Genomic DNA, 17,656 nt, shown 5'->3' with positions numbered 1-17,656 from the left:
AAATAATTTCCAGAATCATCAAACCCAGAAATGGTTGAAAAAGAGACTTAAGGTAGGATATTATGGCTTTTCATTTAATTTCATTTTTTAAACCACGTGTGGTGTTTCTTTGATAAAATAAGGAAACACATATTTTAAAAAATCACTAAGGCATTAGGTCAGAAGCTGAATATTTTTACACAAGTGAATAAGAGCAGATCTATCATTAACTTTGATGCAAGTATTTTTTCTTATAAGACACTGTGTCAGTTGCAAGCAGCATTTGAAAGAAAGATGTATCAGTGTCACCCTTTTGCCTTAAAAAGCAAAGCAAAGAAAATGTGTTAGTTGCTGAAGAGTTTGCTGTGCCAGAATCACATACTGAGAGGTAAAAAAGACACAGGAAACATTAAGGGCAAAAAATGGTTACATCACAGGGATGTAATTTCCTCATCCACAGATGGAGGAGACATCACACAGATGTAATTTCTTCATTCCCTAGATGGAGGTGCTTAGGTTAAATGTCTTCTGTTATTTTTAATATCACCCGTAGATGTTTGTATAGCTGTGCCATAATGCCTGCTGGGCATTCATATACACATCTTTCCAATTTGCAAAGAAAAATTTTTTGTGGCTTAATAACAATTTGGATTATTTTTAAAAAGGTATTTGAAATTCCAAGTAAGCAAGTAAACAAAGTAAGGCATAAAAGGATTCTTTCCCTATCTATCTGGATGGCGGCTAAGGGCAACCAAGGAAAGGGAAGACGTCTGAGTGACCAAGTGTTTGCTTGTTTTATTTAAGAGGTTGACCCTACCTAATGGGACAACATCAATTATTGGATTGAACTGAACTTTAAATTGGTCATTTAGTTAAATTTCTTCTGCTAACCAGTAGTGGGAAATCATGACAGGAAGACCAGATTAATTATAGACAAGAATAAAGAAATTAGATTTTTTCATCAAATCCAAGCTGCACCATGAATTAACTGATTCTCGACTCAAGATACATTTCTCCAGACACAAACAGCCATGTCATTTTGCTGGTCAGCAACGGAAGAAGGAAGTTGCGAGCCGGCATTCTGGTATTAGTCCTTCTGTAATATATTATCCTATCGGCCAGGTCTGCTGATTGTTACAGATGTTTTATAAAAATTGTAATACAGTCATGTCGGAAAGCACAAAAGCAAAGAGAGTGTTAAGTTTTCTGTTGAGAAGAGGCATACAATTATGATGAAAATGAAATATAATTTTATGAATTTGAAATGGTGAGAAAAGACAGGTTCTATATATAAATATGAGATGATTGTTGAATAATAAAATGTTTTTGATCCACAAGGAGCAAATCATACAAAATATTTAAAGCATTATGTGTATGCAATGGACAATAACGAACAGGAAATGAGGAAAAAGTAAAAGGGAGTGAGGAAGGTGGGGGGAGGAGGTTGAAACCTGCCCAAACAGATTTTTAATGTAGATGTATAATGTACAATTCAGTTTTAGAAAGAGACGCCTGATAGAAAGCAGGGAAAGCAAGAAGAGTATATCCAGTTTTAAAGCGTAATAGGGCCACTTCACACACTAACGGTAATCCGTCTAAGGTCTGCAAGCTTGTGTCCTTGTTGGTTACTTTTTAATTACTGATAGACTTACATTCTCTGGAACTAACCTGTTTCTAAATAGAGTTGCTTCTGTGTGGGGGGCGCAGAGGCAGGAAGAGCCTTGGAAGCCAGTTATGAGGCCATTCCTAATATTTGCAGGATCTGAAGCAAGGAATAGAAATGCAAGCCTGTGTACCCTATGTCTAAATTATTAAAAAATTATAAATCAAGATAAAATAAATTCTGTTTTTTACCTTGACAAATATACCTTCGGAATAATCTGGAATGCTAGGTTCAAATACAGTTTTTAAACTCCTTGGATCCCATGGTGAAATACAGGTGATTTGGAGAAAGTTAGCCTCAAGTCCATTAGCCCCCAGGTTGGCCCACATCCCTTCCCCCACTGCCTCCTGCACTGCAAGCAGCCTTGAGCACATGCGTGTGGCTAGCCCAGCCAGGATGTCCAGAGCCTCGGCAAACAGCTGCCCTTGGCCCTTCGCTGGGCCTGGAAGGGCACAAACTTGGGGCATGGTTTACCCTCAGAAGGGTGGATGTGTGGATGAGGCCTGTGCAGGCTCCCCACACAGGCTAGGGCTGTTCAGGTAGGTAATTCCAGGGTCCTGAATATATAAACATGGTCTAGAAAGGCTCTAGGTGGGCACCTGCCCTTGGTCTTGCAGATTTCCTTACTGGTGGGGGAGGGGGTACAACCAAAAGAGGGCCAGCATGGGATTTTCTAAAACACAGGGCCCAGATACTAGGTGGTACTCCTGAGAAGTACGGTTTTACATCACAGTGAAGCTTCTCAGACAACCGGACGGTGGCAGTAGGGACAGATACCTCACTCAGGTTGTCGCTCAAGATGACTGTCCGGGAGATAAGCTTTGAACTGGGCACACTGGCCTGCAAATGGCTGCCTGTTAGCTCCCAATGAGTCTGGAAAGATATTCCCTCATTTGAGAATGAGTAACCATCAATAAGACAAAATATGGGTCCATTAAAAATTACTGCAGAGTGGGGCGCCTGGGTGGCTCGGTCGTTAAGCGTCTGCCTTTGGTTTGGGTCATGATCCCGGGGTCCTGGGATCGAGCCCTGCATCCGGCTCCCTGCTCAGGGGGAAGCCTGCTTCTCCCTCTCCCACTCCCCCTGCTTGTATTCTCTCTCTTGCTGTCTCTCTGTCAAATAAAGAAAGAAATAAAATCTTAAAAAAAATTACTGTGGAGCAAGGGATAAGGGATAGTCTCCTGGAACTTCCAAGAAGTTTTCTATCTCTGAAGAGCCTCAAGGATCGAGAAGAAAATTATAGGGTATTGTTTAGAATCTATAGTAATACCCTATGGAAGACTTTCAAGTAAAACGAGAACGTAATAACACAACTGGTACATGATTGGTTGTATGTAAATCAGAATCAGTTATGTGAGGCCAGATTTGAGGAGCTCTTCTAAGATGCAGAAAAAAGCACAAGCAAAAGGAGACAGGAGATGAAAGTGCGAGCAGAGGTCTAATATATGAGTACTTAGTGTTCCTAGGGAAGCTAGCATAACTAGGAGTTAAAAGTAATCATAACGGATGGAAGAAGATTGAAGTACACAGGCTGAAGGGGCTCGCTGTATTTCAGATAAAAACAGAAGAGATCCATGTGTAGATCTATCCAAAGAGAAAATTTTGCATTGCACACGTTTTAAAAAATCCTGCTATCGTCCACCTGGAAAAGGCAATTTAACTACACGTTGGAGAGACATGTTGAGCAGTTTTTGGCTAACAGGTCCCTGGTGCTATTTGGAGGAATTGTCTCTTCCCCATGAGAGTCAGTACGGCAAAATGTCGGTCAAGAATCTTTATCCTGGGACGCCTGGGTGGCTCAGTCGGTGAAGCGTCTGCCTTCGGCTCAGGTCATGACCTCTGGGTGCTGGGATCGAGTCCCACATCCGGCTCCTTGCGCCGCGGGGGGGCCTGCTTCTCCCTCTGCCTGCTGCTCCCCCTGCTCCTGTGTGCTTTTTCTCTCTGACAAATAAATAAAATCTTTAAAAACAAACAAACAAACAAACAAACAAACAAACAAACAAACAAACAACAAATCTTTATCCTTTCTTGCCCAAGAAATGGGGATGTGACCTGAGACGACTAGAGTGGTGTCTCTGGAGCTGGAACTTTAACAGAGTAGCACAAAGACGGAAGTCCGTTTCTTCTGCTCGTTCACCCCAGTTCCAGGGCCTTGATGTCCACCGTCAGTTCCTGCCAACGGAATTTCAGGACTGGCTCTGTTTCTATTTTTTCCAGCCTCTGGGTGAACCTCCCTTTAGATTCTGAGTTCCCCTATATCCCTTCCATAAATTTCGCTTTTGCTGTACTTGGCAAGAGACCCTAAGGGAAGAGAAGATGGGGGGCGGGCGGCGGCTAGGGAACCTGCCAGAATGAGGAAGAAGGTCGTTATATTCCCTTTCATATCGCAGCTCCCAACAATCCCCCGAATGGAAGAGCAAAGCGATTATACTCCCCTAGTGCACCAGTGGGTGGCGCTGTGACACACCGAATAGCTGATGCCAAAAAAGGAAAGGGGCTGAGGCCTTCTGGACAGGGTGTAGGGGTAGGGTAAGGTGACTCCTTGCGATGGCATTGAATAACGTAAAGCCAGAGCAGAATAAAATCAAATCTGTAAATTATCAGCTCGGGCTGATATGCCGTGGCCTTACTGTTTGGTGCCTTCAAGTCTCAGTTACTGATGTAATTACGCATAGTTCATGCGGGGTTCCTTCCTTTTGTCTTGTCACTTGGGTAAGCTGAGAATATGTCAGATGAGACAGTTGAGCCGCGGGTCATTGTAATGACAAAGAGTGCGTCTTTCGTTTACTGTATTGATATTCTGTATACGTGCACACACAAGTTTATTCTGTATACATGCACACAAGAGGATTTCTTATATCCTCTCATGACACTAGCAAAGAAACCAAAATCAATTGTCTTCAGAATCACTGGAAGCTTGAAGACTTCTAAAACTGCAGTGTGCACAGGATTTGGGAGAAGAAAAGGCTGTGACCCAAGCATGTAAAATAAGTCAAGTTGTCCTTTGTGTAGGAGGGCAATAGAAAGCTATTTATAGGGGCGCCTGGGTGGCGCAGTGGTCCGGCACTCCACTCTTGGTTTTGGCTCAGGTCATGATCTCGGTCAGGTCATGATCTCTGGGGTCCTGGGATCAAGAGCCCTGGGTCAGGCTCAGCGCAGTCAGTGGAAGGGTCTGCTTGGGATTCTCGCTCCCTCTCCCTCGCCGCCCCCTCGTGCTTTCTGTCTCTCTCTAAGAGAAATAAACAGAAGAAAGAAAGAAAGAAAGAAAGAAAGAAAGAAAGAAAGAAAGAAAGAAAGAAAGTAAGTAAGTTAGTTATTTTGGGGTATGTAAGGGTGCAGGGATTAGGACGCCCACATTCCCTTCTTGAAAAACCTGTTCTAGTCAACCAAGAAAAGGAGCAAAGGAGAGCACTACATGAGGGGAACCATGGTGTGAAATGACGCATGGTTCTAACCTCAGTCTAACCCCAAACCTAACCTGAAGCCAGGAGCCCTGTTGGACTCTTTGTCGTCAGGGGAATTTCGCAGTCAGAGCAGAAAGCTTGGCCCGGAAAGCTTCCCTGAGCCGCTTCCTTCCTCCGCGGCTGATTTTCCTGCGCCAGGAAATGCGTTTCTTGTGACACACCCTTTGCCCCTCGTGCAGATGCCTTGTTTGGTGAGTTCTTGTAATTTGTATTTCGTTTATGTATTTGCAAACAACACCTCACCTATCCACGGGGTTGTGACTCAGAACTGAGAAATAAATGCTTTTCCCTGTTTCCACTGACAAGGATGTGTAGTGCAACATTTTGACCTTTTTTTCTTGCTAAGCAAAGTCGTGTTGTCTGCGTCTTTAAAACCTGGATTGAACAATTTTACCAAACAGAAATAAAAGAATTGGTTTGTAAATATATGTATAAAGATATACATTGAGTGAAAAAAAAAAAAAAGAGAGAGAGGTAACCTGAATGTTATCACTAGAGAGTGGTTGGATAAACTGTGGTATGTCCATATTTCTGGAATGTTGTATGGCTATTAAAAAGGAGGAGTTACATTTATATGCCCTGACCAATAGGAAAGGCCACCACGAAGTCAGATGGAGAGAAATGTATATAGAAAAATCAGAGGAAGGGGCGCCTGGGTGGGTCGGTCAGTTAAGCATCTGCCTTGGGCTCAGGTCATGATTTCAGGGTCCTGGGATCGAGCTCCATGTTGGGCTGTCTGCTCAGTTGGGGAGCCTGCTTCTCGCTCTCCCTCTACTGCTCCCCTGCCTGTGCTGTCTGTCACTCTCTCTCAAATAAATAAATAAATCTTAAAAAAGAAAAATCAGAGGAAAAAACCTTTTACTGTGAATATTTTCATTTGTGTGCATTGCTAGGAACATAAGAATGTGGACCTTAAACTATTAACATCTCTTGTCTTCAGGGAGAGGTGGTGGTTGGAGTGAGGATTATGGCTAAGAGGAATATTGTTGCATTTTTATTCGCTACCACTAGGATTTTTTTTCTTTTTGTATGTAATAAAAGGCAATAAAAGTATATATTACTTTTTCCATCTGAAAGCAAAATCTAACAAAGTAATAAAGATAAGTCATACTGAATGACTTCAGTATTTTTTAATTGAGGAAGACGAATACACGCTCCCGGGATAGATAAGATACCGAATCCCTCCGCATGTCATTTCTTGTGATCTATGATGGTTCCAGTATTGAGTGGGCTTAAAAATTACTTTATGTTAAAGGTTTTCAACTAAATAATTCACATCCCATCAAAGTTGCCCTTTAAAAGTCTGGAATTCAGCTGTTTTTATTATATTTGGATTTGTGCCACCGTCACTACGCTCCGGTTACAGAGGCCCTCGTCCCTTACTCCCCAAAGAAAACGTCGTACCCATTAGCAGTCAGGCTGTGTTCTCCCCCCTGTCCACACGATGGCAACTACTCATCTCCCTCGGCCCCCGTGGGTTTGCCTGTTACAGAAATACATATAAATGAGCATACAAAAATATATGACCTTTCGTGTCTGGTTTCTTTCAATTAGCATAATATTTTCAAGGTTTATTTGCGTTGCCGCAGGGTGGGTCAGTATTTAGCTCACTTTATAGATAAATAATATTCCCTTACGGACATACCACTTTTGTTTTTCTATTCATGAGTTGACTGGCATTTGAATGATTTCCGCTTTTCGTTGTTAGGAACATCTGAGGTTTTATGTGGGCATGTGTTTTCAATTTTTTTTTTAAGTCTGTTTGTTTGTTGAAGTAATCTCTACACCCAAAGTCTCGAACTCATGACACTGAGATCCAGAGTTGCACGCTCCTCTGGGTGAGCCAGTCAGGTGCCCCTGTTTTCAAATGTTTTTACCTCTTCTGTATACCTAGGGCAGAACTGCAGAGCCCTATGCGTAAATCCATGTTTAACGTTTTTGGAAACTGCCTAACTGTTTTTCAAAACAGTTGTACTATGTTATAATACCTCAAGGAGTGCCTGAGGATTCTAATTTCTCCACACCTTTGCCAGCCTTTGTTGTTTTCTGTTTTTTTTTTTTTAATTTTAGCTTCCCTAGTGTGTAAGAGGTGGTTTTGCTTTACTTTTTCCCAACAATGTACATTGCTGAGTTGTTGTTGTTTTTTATCAATGTTGAGTAATTTTTAATGCTTGTTTGGTCATTTCCATTTCTTCTTTGAATAAATATCTTTTAAAATCCCTTACTTATTAAAAAATGGAATTACTTGTATTACTGTGGGACTTTATATTCTAGATAGAAATCTCTTAGCAAATATGTGATTTGAAAATCTTTTCTCCCATTCTGTGGGTTACCTTCACTCTCTTGATGGTATCCTTTGTAGCACAAAAGTTTTAATTTTGATGCAGTCCAATAGATCGTTGTTTTTGTTTTTTGTTTTTTTGTGGTTTTTTTTGTTGTTGTTTTGTTTTTTTGGGTTGTGCTTTCTGTGCTATACCTAAGAATCGATTTCTCTAATCCTAGGTCATGAAAATTTATCCTATATTTCTTTAAAGAATTTTGATAGTTTTAGCTCTTTAATTTAGGTCTATGATTCATTTTGAATTAATTTTTGTATACTGTGTGAAGTAGGGGTCAAACTTCTTCTTTTGTGTGTGTGTGTGTGTGTGTGTGTGTGTGTGTGTGTGTGTGTGTATATCTTGTTGTCCTGGCACCATTTATTGAAAAGACTATTCTTTCCCCATCCAGTTATCTTGACACCCTTGTGAAAAGTCAGTTTGCCATAGACACGTGGGCTTATTTCTGGACTCTCAGTTAGATTCCATCAATCTATGTATCTATCTTTATGCCAGTACTGCACTGTCTTGATTACTATAGCTTAGTGGTAAGTTTGGGAATGTGAGTTCCCCAACTTTATTTTTCTTTTTCAAGATTGTTTGGCTATTTTGGGTTCCTTGTACCTCCATATGAATTTTAGGATCAGCTTGTAAATTTCTGCAGAGAAACTCTGTACATTTTGATAGGAATTCCCTTGAATCTGTAGATCAAGTTGGGGAGTATTGCCATCTTAACAGTATTAAGTCTCCCAATCCATGAACGTGGAATATCTATTTATTTTGGTCTTCTTAAATTTCTTTCAGTGAATTTTTTGGGTAGTTTTCAGCATATAAATCTTAAGCTTTTTTGTTGAATTTATTCTGAAGGATTTTTTTTTGAGGCTATTGTGACTAGAATTGTTTTCTTAATGTCATTTTCTGATTGTTCATTACTAGTGTATGGAAATACAACCTGTTTTTGTATATTGATCTTATATTCTGAATCTTGCTGTATGTGTTAATTAGTTCTAATAGTTTTTTTTTTCCGCGTTCCTTAGGATTTCCTATATATGAGATCATGCTATCTCTAAATATAGTTCTAATTCGTCCTTTACAATTTTGATGCTGTTTATTTATTTTGCCCAGACGTATTTGCCTTTAGAACAACACTAAATAGAAGTCGTCAGAGTGGACATCTGTCTTCTTCTTAATTATAGGGGAAAGCATTCAGTCTTTCACTATTAAGTGTGGTTGATGTTTGTGTAGGTTTTTTAAACATGCTCTTACTCAGGTTGAAGAGGTTCCCTTTAATCTTTTTTTTTTTTAAGATTTTATTTATTTATCTCAGAGAGAGAGCATGAGAGAGAGAGAGAGAGAGAGAGCAGGAGCGGGGGGGGGGGGCGGGCAGAGGGAGAAGCCGACTCCCCACTTAGCAGGGAGCCCGACGTGGGACTCAGTCCCAGGACTCTGGGATCATGACCCAAGCTGAAGGCAGATGCCTAACAACTGAACCACTCAGGTGCCCTATCTTTCATTTTTTTAAAATCATGAAACAGCAATCAGCTTTCATCAATGTTTTTTTAAAAAATCCACTTTATTGAGGTATGGCTACATACAAAAAGCCATACATATTTAATGTATACAATCTGATGAATTTGGAGATAAGTATTCACCCATGGAACCATCACCACAATCTGCGTTCTAAATATATCCATCACCCTCATTGTCAAATGTTTATTCTGCATGTATTGACATAATCATGGGGTTTTTGTTTTTTTACTGTATTAACATAGTGTATTACATTGGTTGATTATCAGATATTAAACCAACCTTGCATTTTTTTTTAAAGATTTTATTTATTTATTCGACAGATAGACAGCCAGCGAGAGAGGGAACACAAGCAGAGGGAGTGGGAGAGGAAGAAGCAGGCTCATAGTGGAGGAGCCTGATGTGGGGCTCGATCCCGGATCGCCGGGATCACGCCCTGAGCCGAAGGCAGACGCTTAACCGCTGTGCCACCCAGGCGCCCCTAAACTAACCTTGCATCTTGGAATGACTCCCACATAGTCATGGTGTATAATCCCTTTTATATGTTGTTGGATTCAGTTTGTTAGTATTTTGTTGGATTTTTGCATCTATATTCATAAGATCTTTAGTTTTGTTTTTGTTTGTTTTTGTGTGATGACCACGGTTTTGGTATCAGAGCAGGACTGGTCTCATAAAATGAGTTGGAGAGGGTTTTTTCCTCCGCAAACTTGTGGAAGAGTTTGTGAAAGATTGACGCTAATTCTTTTTTTTTTTTTTTTAAGATTTTTATTTATTTGACAGAGAGAGACAAAGTGAGAGAGGGAACACAAGCAGGGGGAGTGGGAGAGGGAGAAGCAGGCTTCCCACTGTGCAGGGAGCCGGATGCGGGGCTCAATCCCAGAACCCTGGGATCATGACCTGAGCTGAAGGTTGGTGCTTCACGACTGAGCCACCCAGGCGTCCCTGATGCTAATTCTTTTTCAACATAGGGTAGAATTCACCTTTGAAGCCATTTGCTCCTAGGCTTTACTTTGAGGGTGGTTTTTGGTTACTAATTCAATCTCTTTACTTGTTACGGGTGGACTCAGATTGTCTGCATTTCCTTAAGTTAGTTTCAGTCAAGTGTTTCCAGGAATTTGTCTATTTCATTTAGTTTACATCATTTGTTTGCAAAAATTGTTCATTGTATTTCTTTATAGTCACTTCATTTTTATAAGGTCACTATTTATATTACCCATTTCATTCCTGATTTTAGTAAAAAAAAAAATTAGCTTCTCACCCCTTTTTTTCTCTTTGTTAGTCTAGCTGGATGTTTGTCAGCTTGTTGGTATTTTCAAAGAAGCAGCTTTTGGTTTCATTGATTTTTCTCTATTGTCTTTCTATTCTCTTAAATTAATTTCTGCTCTAATATTATTTTCTCTTTCTTCTTTCTTTAGGTTTAGTTTGCCCTTCATTTTAAATTTCTTACAATGGATGATTAGGCTATTAATCTGAAATCTAAAAATTATTTATTTATTTATTTTTAAAAGATTTTATTTTAGAGAGAGAGAGAGAGAGATAGCGAGAGAGAGCATAAGAGGGGGTTGGGAGGCAGGGAGAGAGAGAAGCAGACTCCCCGCTGAGTAGGGAACTCGAGGCAGGGCTCCATCCCGGGATCCCGGGATCATGACCTCAGTGGAAGGCAGACGCTTAACCAACTGAGCCACCTAGGCGCCCCTAAAAAAATTTTAAATACAGGCATTTACTACTATAAATTTCCATCTGAGCACTGCTTTAACTCCACCCCATAAATTTTGGTATGCTGTGTTTTTATTTTCACTCATCTTAAAGTATTTTCTAATTTCCCCTGTGGTGATTTTTTTTTTTGACCTATTGGTTATTTAAGAGTGTGTTATTTAATTTCTATATTTACGATTTCTTCCAATTTCCTTGTGTCATCAATTTCCATTTCTTTCCATTGTGGTCGGAGAACTGTCTGTTTGTTTTCAATCCTGTAGATTTTCTGAGGTTCATTTTATAGCTTAATGTATAATGAATTCTGAAGAATGTTCCATGGGCACTTGTGAAGATTGTATATTTGTTACTGTTGGGTAAAATGTTCTTAAAGTGTTCTGATAGGTCTAGTTGCTTCAGATGTTATATATTACTTTATGAAGTCAGCTCGAATAATCTCAGATATATTACATGATTGGAATTGTATAAAAATTCTCAACAAAATATTCTGAGGGGGATGTGGCTGGGGCTTTGCCGGCCTCACTATGTCGGCCATTTTCAATTTTCAGAGTCTGTTGACTATAATCTTGCTGCTTCTATGTACCTGTACTTATATCTGATCCTTGGCACCCAGCCTCCTAGACAGAAATAAAACTGGAGCATTTGATATATTTTGGAAGTGCGCCAAAACAGGGGAACAGAAGTGTCCTTATGTTGCAATGTGCTGTAGAGTGATGGCCTTCAGTATCCTCTTCATACAGTAGCTTGGAAAAATATCAGAATTTAGTCACCATCAGATTTCAATATGAAGAAAGGACTCATGTGGAGAAAATAATGGGATGAATGATTAACTCTTTTATTTCTGAACATTGAATGAGTAAATTTCCAGCTGCTATTCTCTATTTTTGCTATTGGACCAATGTTCTTTTTTTTTAAAGGTTTTATTTATTTATTTGACAGAGATAGAGACAGCCAGCGAGAGAGGGAACACAAGCAGGGGGAGTGGGAGAGGAAGAAGCAGGCTCATAGCGGAGGAGCCTGATGTGGGGCTCGATCCCAGAACACGGGGATCACGCCCTGAGCCAAAGGCAGACGCCTAACGACTGCACCACCCAGGCGCCCCTGGACCAGTGTTCTATACAAATAGGATGTAACCATTTAATTAAGAGTTAGGGGCACCTGGGTGGCTCAGTCTGTTAAGCATCTGCCTTTGGCTCAGGTCATAATCTCGGGGTCCTGGGGTTGAGCCCCGCATGGGGCTCCCTGCTCAGTGGGAATCCTGCTTCTCCCCCTGCTCATGTTCTCTCTTTCTCAAATAAATAAATAAATAAATAAATAAACAAAATCTTTAAAAAAGTTTAATATTTTAATATTTTATATTGTTAATATTTTTATTTTATATTTTGTATTGTCTGCAACAATGAGCCTCAGTATGGTCACTGCAATATTACATTGTACAAATGTCATTCTCTTATGTCAGATGCTAGTTTTTAATGCGGTATCTCTATGGCACATAATAGAAAACAAAATTGGTAAATTACTGAAGTTCCTTTCACTGTGATTTGGGAATGATAAATCTTTATATAATGAGGAAGAAAATTTTGAGGGAATCTATGGATTTTAATAATTACTTCTACCTGGTGTGACTGTGGATGGCTTCCCCCCTTATTCTATTTTCCTGTATTTTCCACGTTGCTTGTGATAAGCATGTATTATATAATAATGATAAAAAACTTAAAAACAAATCAGACAAATTGGAAGCATACAGTTAGAAAGACTTCCTGGAGGAGGTAATGAAATTGTGGTAAGATTTATCTGGATACATTTCTTACCACAAAGCATTGTGCAAACAGCTGGCCCTCGGTAGCTGTATGTTGAATCAAAGACGACAGCTTTCCATCTGTGCAAACATTAAATATAAATATGAGGAATTGACTGGTTACTTTGACTTTCACATTAAACTTGTAGACTTAGTGTAGCTCATTCGTGTAAGATGTGAGAAAAAAGACCTAAGGATTAGAATCCTCAATCTTTCTTTTTTTTGGAACCATTCTCCTATTATCTGCCAACAGCCTTGCTGTTGTCAGTAAGATTGCCTATCTTTGGATTTGGCAACTCCATAGTCAGTCTTTTTTATTTTATGCTAGAGGAACCTTAATTAAAGCTTTGTTGGTTATGTTTTGCTAATTTCTCAACATACTAGCAAATTTTAAGTTCTCACTCTATGAAATAATTATGTGTACTTGTTTCTTTTTTTTTTTTCTTTTTTTTAGAAAGGGGGCGAAAGAGCATGGGGAGGGGCAGAGGGTGAGGGGGACAGAGAATCTGAGGCAGACTCGACACCGACACGGGGCTTGATCTCATCACCCTGAGATCCTGACTCGAGCTGAAATCAAGAGTCAGACACTTAACTGAAGGAGCCACCCAGACACCTGGATGTGTAGTTGTTTTTGATTAAATTGGAGAACAACAACGATATTTCTTGGTTTATATCCACATTTGGTCAGAAGAGATTTGCAATGGTTTGAAGAGGATAGAGTTATTTCCTACAACCTTCAAGGACTTTTGCCTTAGTGTGCACTGTGGAAAGCTTAAAATACAGTCCTGCTGTGACTCGAACGGCTCCATTCTTGCTCGCAAGCAGAGCATTTGCAGAATCAGCATTTCTTGTAATAAGATCACGTAAAATGTGGTGCCATCTGCAAATAGATTAATAACATGTGAGGCAGCGCCAGTTTTTATGCCTTGTAATTTGGGATGATTCTCGTCACAACTGCGAGTGGTTCTGTGCTGAAAGCAAGAGGATTAAGCGATTACAGGCTTTCTTCTCCCTAGATTGTGGTCTAGACTACAAAATTTATTTTGGGGCAAGCGTTAGCTTCTTACATAGAGAAATAATAACCTAAGGTACATTTCTCTCAAATCCTATCTTTATTTCTGAAGACATAGTCCCTCCAGGGAGCTTCTAGTGCATGAACACATTAGTACAATTTATGGTGGTGAATTCAACTAAAATTTCCTCTATCAGTGTGTGCCAATTCCCATTCCTAATAAATCTGCTGTGTTTAGGAGTGATGGGCGTCTATAGAACTATTTTTGCTGTATCTCTATTGAGTTAGGACAAGAGCACAAGTTAGGAATTTTTCTGTTTGCTAAACTGTACAATGATAATTCAAATAAAAACAAAAACCAACAAGAATCCCATCTCCATTCTTTTGCAGCTCTTAAGATTTTCAGTGATTTTTCCTAGGTTTTTTTTTTTTTTTTTTTCCCATGACCAGACATTGAGGTCAGAGTGGGAGGTTAGCACCTTAATGAATTTCAGGCAATGGTTCTATGGCTAAGGAAGATAAAGGGGCAAGTTTTGTTCTCCAAATTCTCCTGGTATCTTTTTTCTTACATAGGAAGATTCTGTATGTGTATATTAGCTGGAAACATTTGCCCTTCTATTTTATTCTTTATCTCTGAAAATTGATCATTGGAATATTTCATTTGTTAGCTTAGGAGTTTCAGGATACCAGCAAGCTGCTCTCGACCAAAAAACCTGATGCTTATATCTCTCTTGAGTTTTGAGACTGAATGTTTTAATGTAAGGGCTGAGGAGGCATGAAGCTGCCCTGGGTAGAATCTGTCTGATGCTTCTTTAAACCAATATTCTTGAAATATTTGATCTGAACGTATTTAGAGGAAAGGCTGAGCACCTTGTGGAGTAAGGAGGACACTTGGGAGCCCCCCCCCTTTTTTTTTTAGCTCTGGCCCTAGAGTTATACATTATACTCAGTATAACAAAGATCTTGCAATGAACTCGATTGGCCTCTTTTGCTTTTTAATGGAATAAGGAAAGGATAATATGAAAAACATTTATGTAACCATTATATGAAGTAAAAGGCGAAGGCCTGTTCCCCCACTCTGCCCAGAGGTAGTGTTATCAGGAATTTGGTTTGAATCTGGTCTACACGTATATACCTTCATGAATCTAGGAACAATACGGAATGATGCTGTGCATTTTGACATTTATATGAATGATAGTATCCTTCGTTCAATGTTCTGAAACAGGCTTTTTGCACTAAGTGTTGTATTTTCAAGTACTATCCACATAGATGCACATGCCTAATCAATTTCAAGCGCTATATAGTGTTCTCTTGTGAAATAACCTCAATTTATTGATCTAGTCTCTGGTGGGTATTCACGTTTTTCCAATTTTTCCCTATTACAAACATTGTTGCATTGCTCCTAATATCTCACCATTTAATATCATAATTGCTGAAGAGTTTTAGTAAAAAATTGAAAAATTGGCCTTTTATCAAATTAAGAGAGTAACTTTCTATTCCCAGTTTACTAGATATTTTAAAGTGTTTTCTTGAAGGCAGTTTTATCATTCTTTTGGGGGAGGGGTCCTCCTCCCAAATCCAAAAGATTTATCAGAAGTATTCCTTCAGATTAGATACATGATCTAAAACAGAGATTTCATAAATTCAGTTTTTCCCATTTTATTACAGTTTCCTTGATGTTTTGGCACTGCTTGTTGATTGGTTTTCTGGAAGGTTGATCCACCCCTGAATCTGCCTCTGTTAATTTGTGAAGTCCATCATTAGAATATTCTTTTATTATCCAGTTTGAAAACTAATTTATGTGTAAAGCGCAGAGTTCCGTAATTTATAAGGATTCTTAAAATCTTTAGGTTGGAAGATTCTACCTAAAGTCAATGCTCACCTTCATCAAAAAGAACAGAAATTGTCGTCAGATTGAGATGGTTTTACACCAGAAAGCAAAAACACTAATTTCTTTGGATTTGGGATATTCATTTTTAAAAAAAGATTTTATTTATTTATTTGTTGGAGAGAGAGAGAGCACAAGCAGGGGGAGTGGCAGGCAGAGGGAGAAGCAGGCTTTCCTGAGCAAAGAGCCTAATGTGGGGCTTGGGGCTTGATCCCAGGACCCTGAGATCATGACCTGAGCCAAAGGCAGAGGCTTAACTAACTGAGCCACCCAGGCACTCTGGAATATTCATTTTTATTAAGCATATGTAAGCATGTATCAGACCTAAATTTAAAAGAAAGTAATCTATATTATAAATATAGCATAAACTTGATATTTAGGAAATAATGTAAAATGACAAAGTGAAAAAAAATTTTTTAAAGATTTTATTTATTTATTTGACAGAGATAGAGACAGCCAGCGAAAGAGGGAACACAAGCAGGGGGAGTGGGAGAGGAAGAAGCAGGCTCCCAGCGGAGGAGCCTGATGTGGGGCTCGATCCCAGAACTGAATCACTCCCTGAGCCGAAGGCAGACACTTAATGACTGAGCCACCCTGGCGCCCCCAAAGTGAAATATTTTTATATTTACTTTATCCTCAGTACATTTTGTACTGCACAATGAAGATAGAATTACATAAATCACCCTGTGTTTGTTATTTATTGTAATTTCTGTTAATGTGAGAGAATTGAAAATAGGACTTGCATAGAAAGTAAATGTATTTTCTCCGGCTGGAAGTAGGTGAAGCTTCCTGGGGTTGTCATTTCAGTAGAGCCCCACTGGGTGGCAGCAGCAGCCCGCTCCACCCCCTCGCTTGGGCGGCATTCAACATGGCATCCTTTCCTTTTCTGGTAGCCAGAAGGCTGTAATTATGTGGATTCCGAGTTGGAAGGAAGGATGGCTATTTAGAGTAACTCCCTCAAAATATTGTTAATATAGCATTGTGTAATCATAGTAGTACTGATGCATGTATCATGGAGGGGTTTTTTCTCCTAATTTCTTTTTTTTCCCCTCCAAATAAACATTTTCTCCCATCTGTGTGGGCAACTGTGTATATACAAGTAATCATTTTATCTCAAACCCAGCACAGTGTGAGCCAAGAAATTGTCAAATATTAAACAAACACAATATGAGAAACATAGCCTCCCCCCGCCCCACCCCGAGATGCTGTAAACTATCATTTAGGTAATAGGAGAGGTGCCAGTTTCTTTGTGAATGCTTCCTTACTCCCTGCAACAGCGTCACTTCCTAAGAGCATGTGGCATTGAAAGAATTTACTCGGACTCGGTAATGGCTATGGAATGGCTGCTTTGCCATGCTATTCACATTATTGCCTGCTGGGATCCAGAGATGGTTAAATGCAGACTATTTCCGACTTGTTTTAATGTGCTTTCATAAGATAAACGACTGTGGACTAAGGCTGACAATAGGGACTTTATTTAAGAAGCCGTCCAGATCTGCTCTAGGAGCCCTCTGCCTCATGCCTTGCCCCTCATTTTGAGTTATGACCCTTGAAATCCCAGATAGTGGCGAATACTTGGGGTCTAAGAGAGGAGAGTGTTTTAATTGGGTTTAGCTATCCGTGCTTTTCAAGTTGAGTTTGCCCAGCCCTGGGGACATGGTATGGCGTGCTAGGCCTTTGGTAAAGCACAGCACAAATGGGGCATATCTTCCTTGAGGTCGTATTTGCTCCTTGGACGATATAAAACATTGCCATTGAGTTCTTACAAGTAGATCTGGAATAGGATGCAATGTTCACGTGAATTTTAAGATAAAATGCAAATCTTCAATTAAGTGTTTTGCTTGCAATGGGCTGTTTCAGTTTATATCTTCCAGACATTCTGGGGCCATGTATTTCTCTCTCCTGCCTTAGGAAGAAATAGTGAATAGAAAAAAGGAAATCTGAGAAGCGCTCACCAATTAGCATGGATTTACTCCACATCAGCACCCACCTGTTACTTATAGTAGAGAAAGGCCATGAAACCTAGGACTAGTGATTTTGAATGGCCCGTTGGCATCTGGAGGGAAATTGCGAGGCCCTGATAGGGCACCACATGGGCAGTCTTTGGATGGAAGAGAACCAGGACGCTGGCTGCCTGACGATCGTCACAGTCACCTTATATTTTACAATTTGCCCATGAAGTTTGCCTGGGACTCTTCTTGGTCTCCAGACTTCTTCCCCTGATATTTTTTCTCCTTTGTTTGGTTACTTGCCTAATTAAATCATCCCCCACCTGCAGAGGAGTCCAGATCATCTTA

At 39.8% G+C, this 17,656-nt stretch overlaps 1 protein-coding gene and 1 pseudogene across 1 annotated transcript in view; both read left to right on the top strand.

The window, feature by feature from the left end:
- Positions 1-17,656, top strand: part of LOC123800257 (uncharacterized) — a 265,278-nt gene that overhangs the window by 88,079 nt on the left and 159,543 nt on the right. The window lies entirely within an intron of this gene.
- On the top strand, positions 11,186-11,404 carry LOC123800213 (protein kish-A pseudogene; annotated as a pseudogene).

Source organism: Ursus americanus, chromosome 5, assembly GCF_024610735.1.
Source record: "Ursus americanus isolate L20-20 chromosome 5, mUrsAme1.1.p, whole genome shotgun sequence".
Classification (NCBI taxonomy): Eukaryota; Metazoa; Chordata; class Mammalia; order Carnivora; family Ursidae; genus Ursus; species Ursus americanus.
The sequence above is the reverse complement of the archived record's forward strand: the minus strand, read 5'-3'. Positions and strand labels throughout refer to the sequence as shown.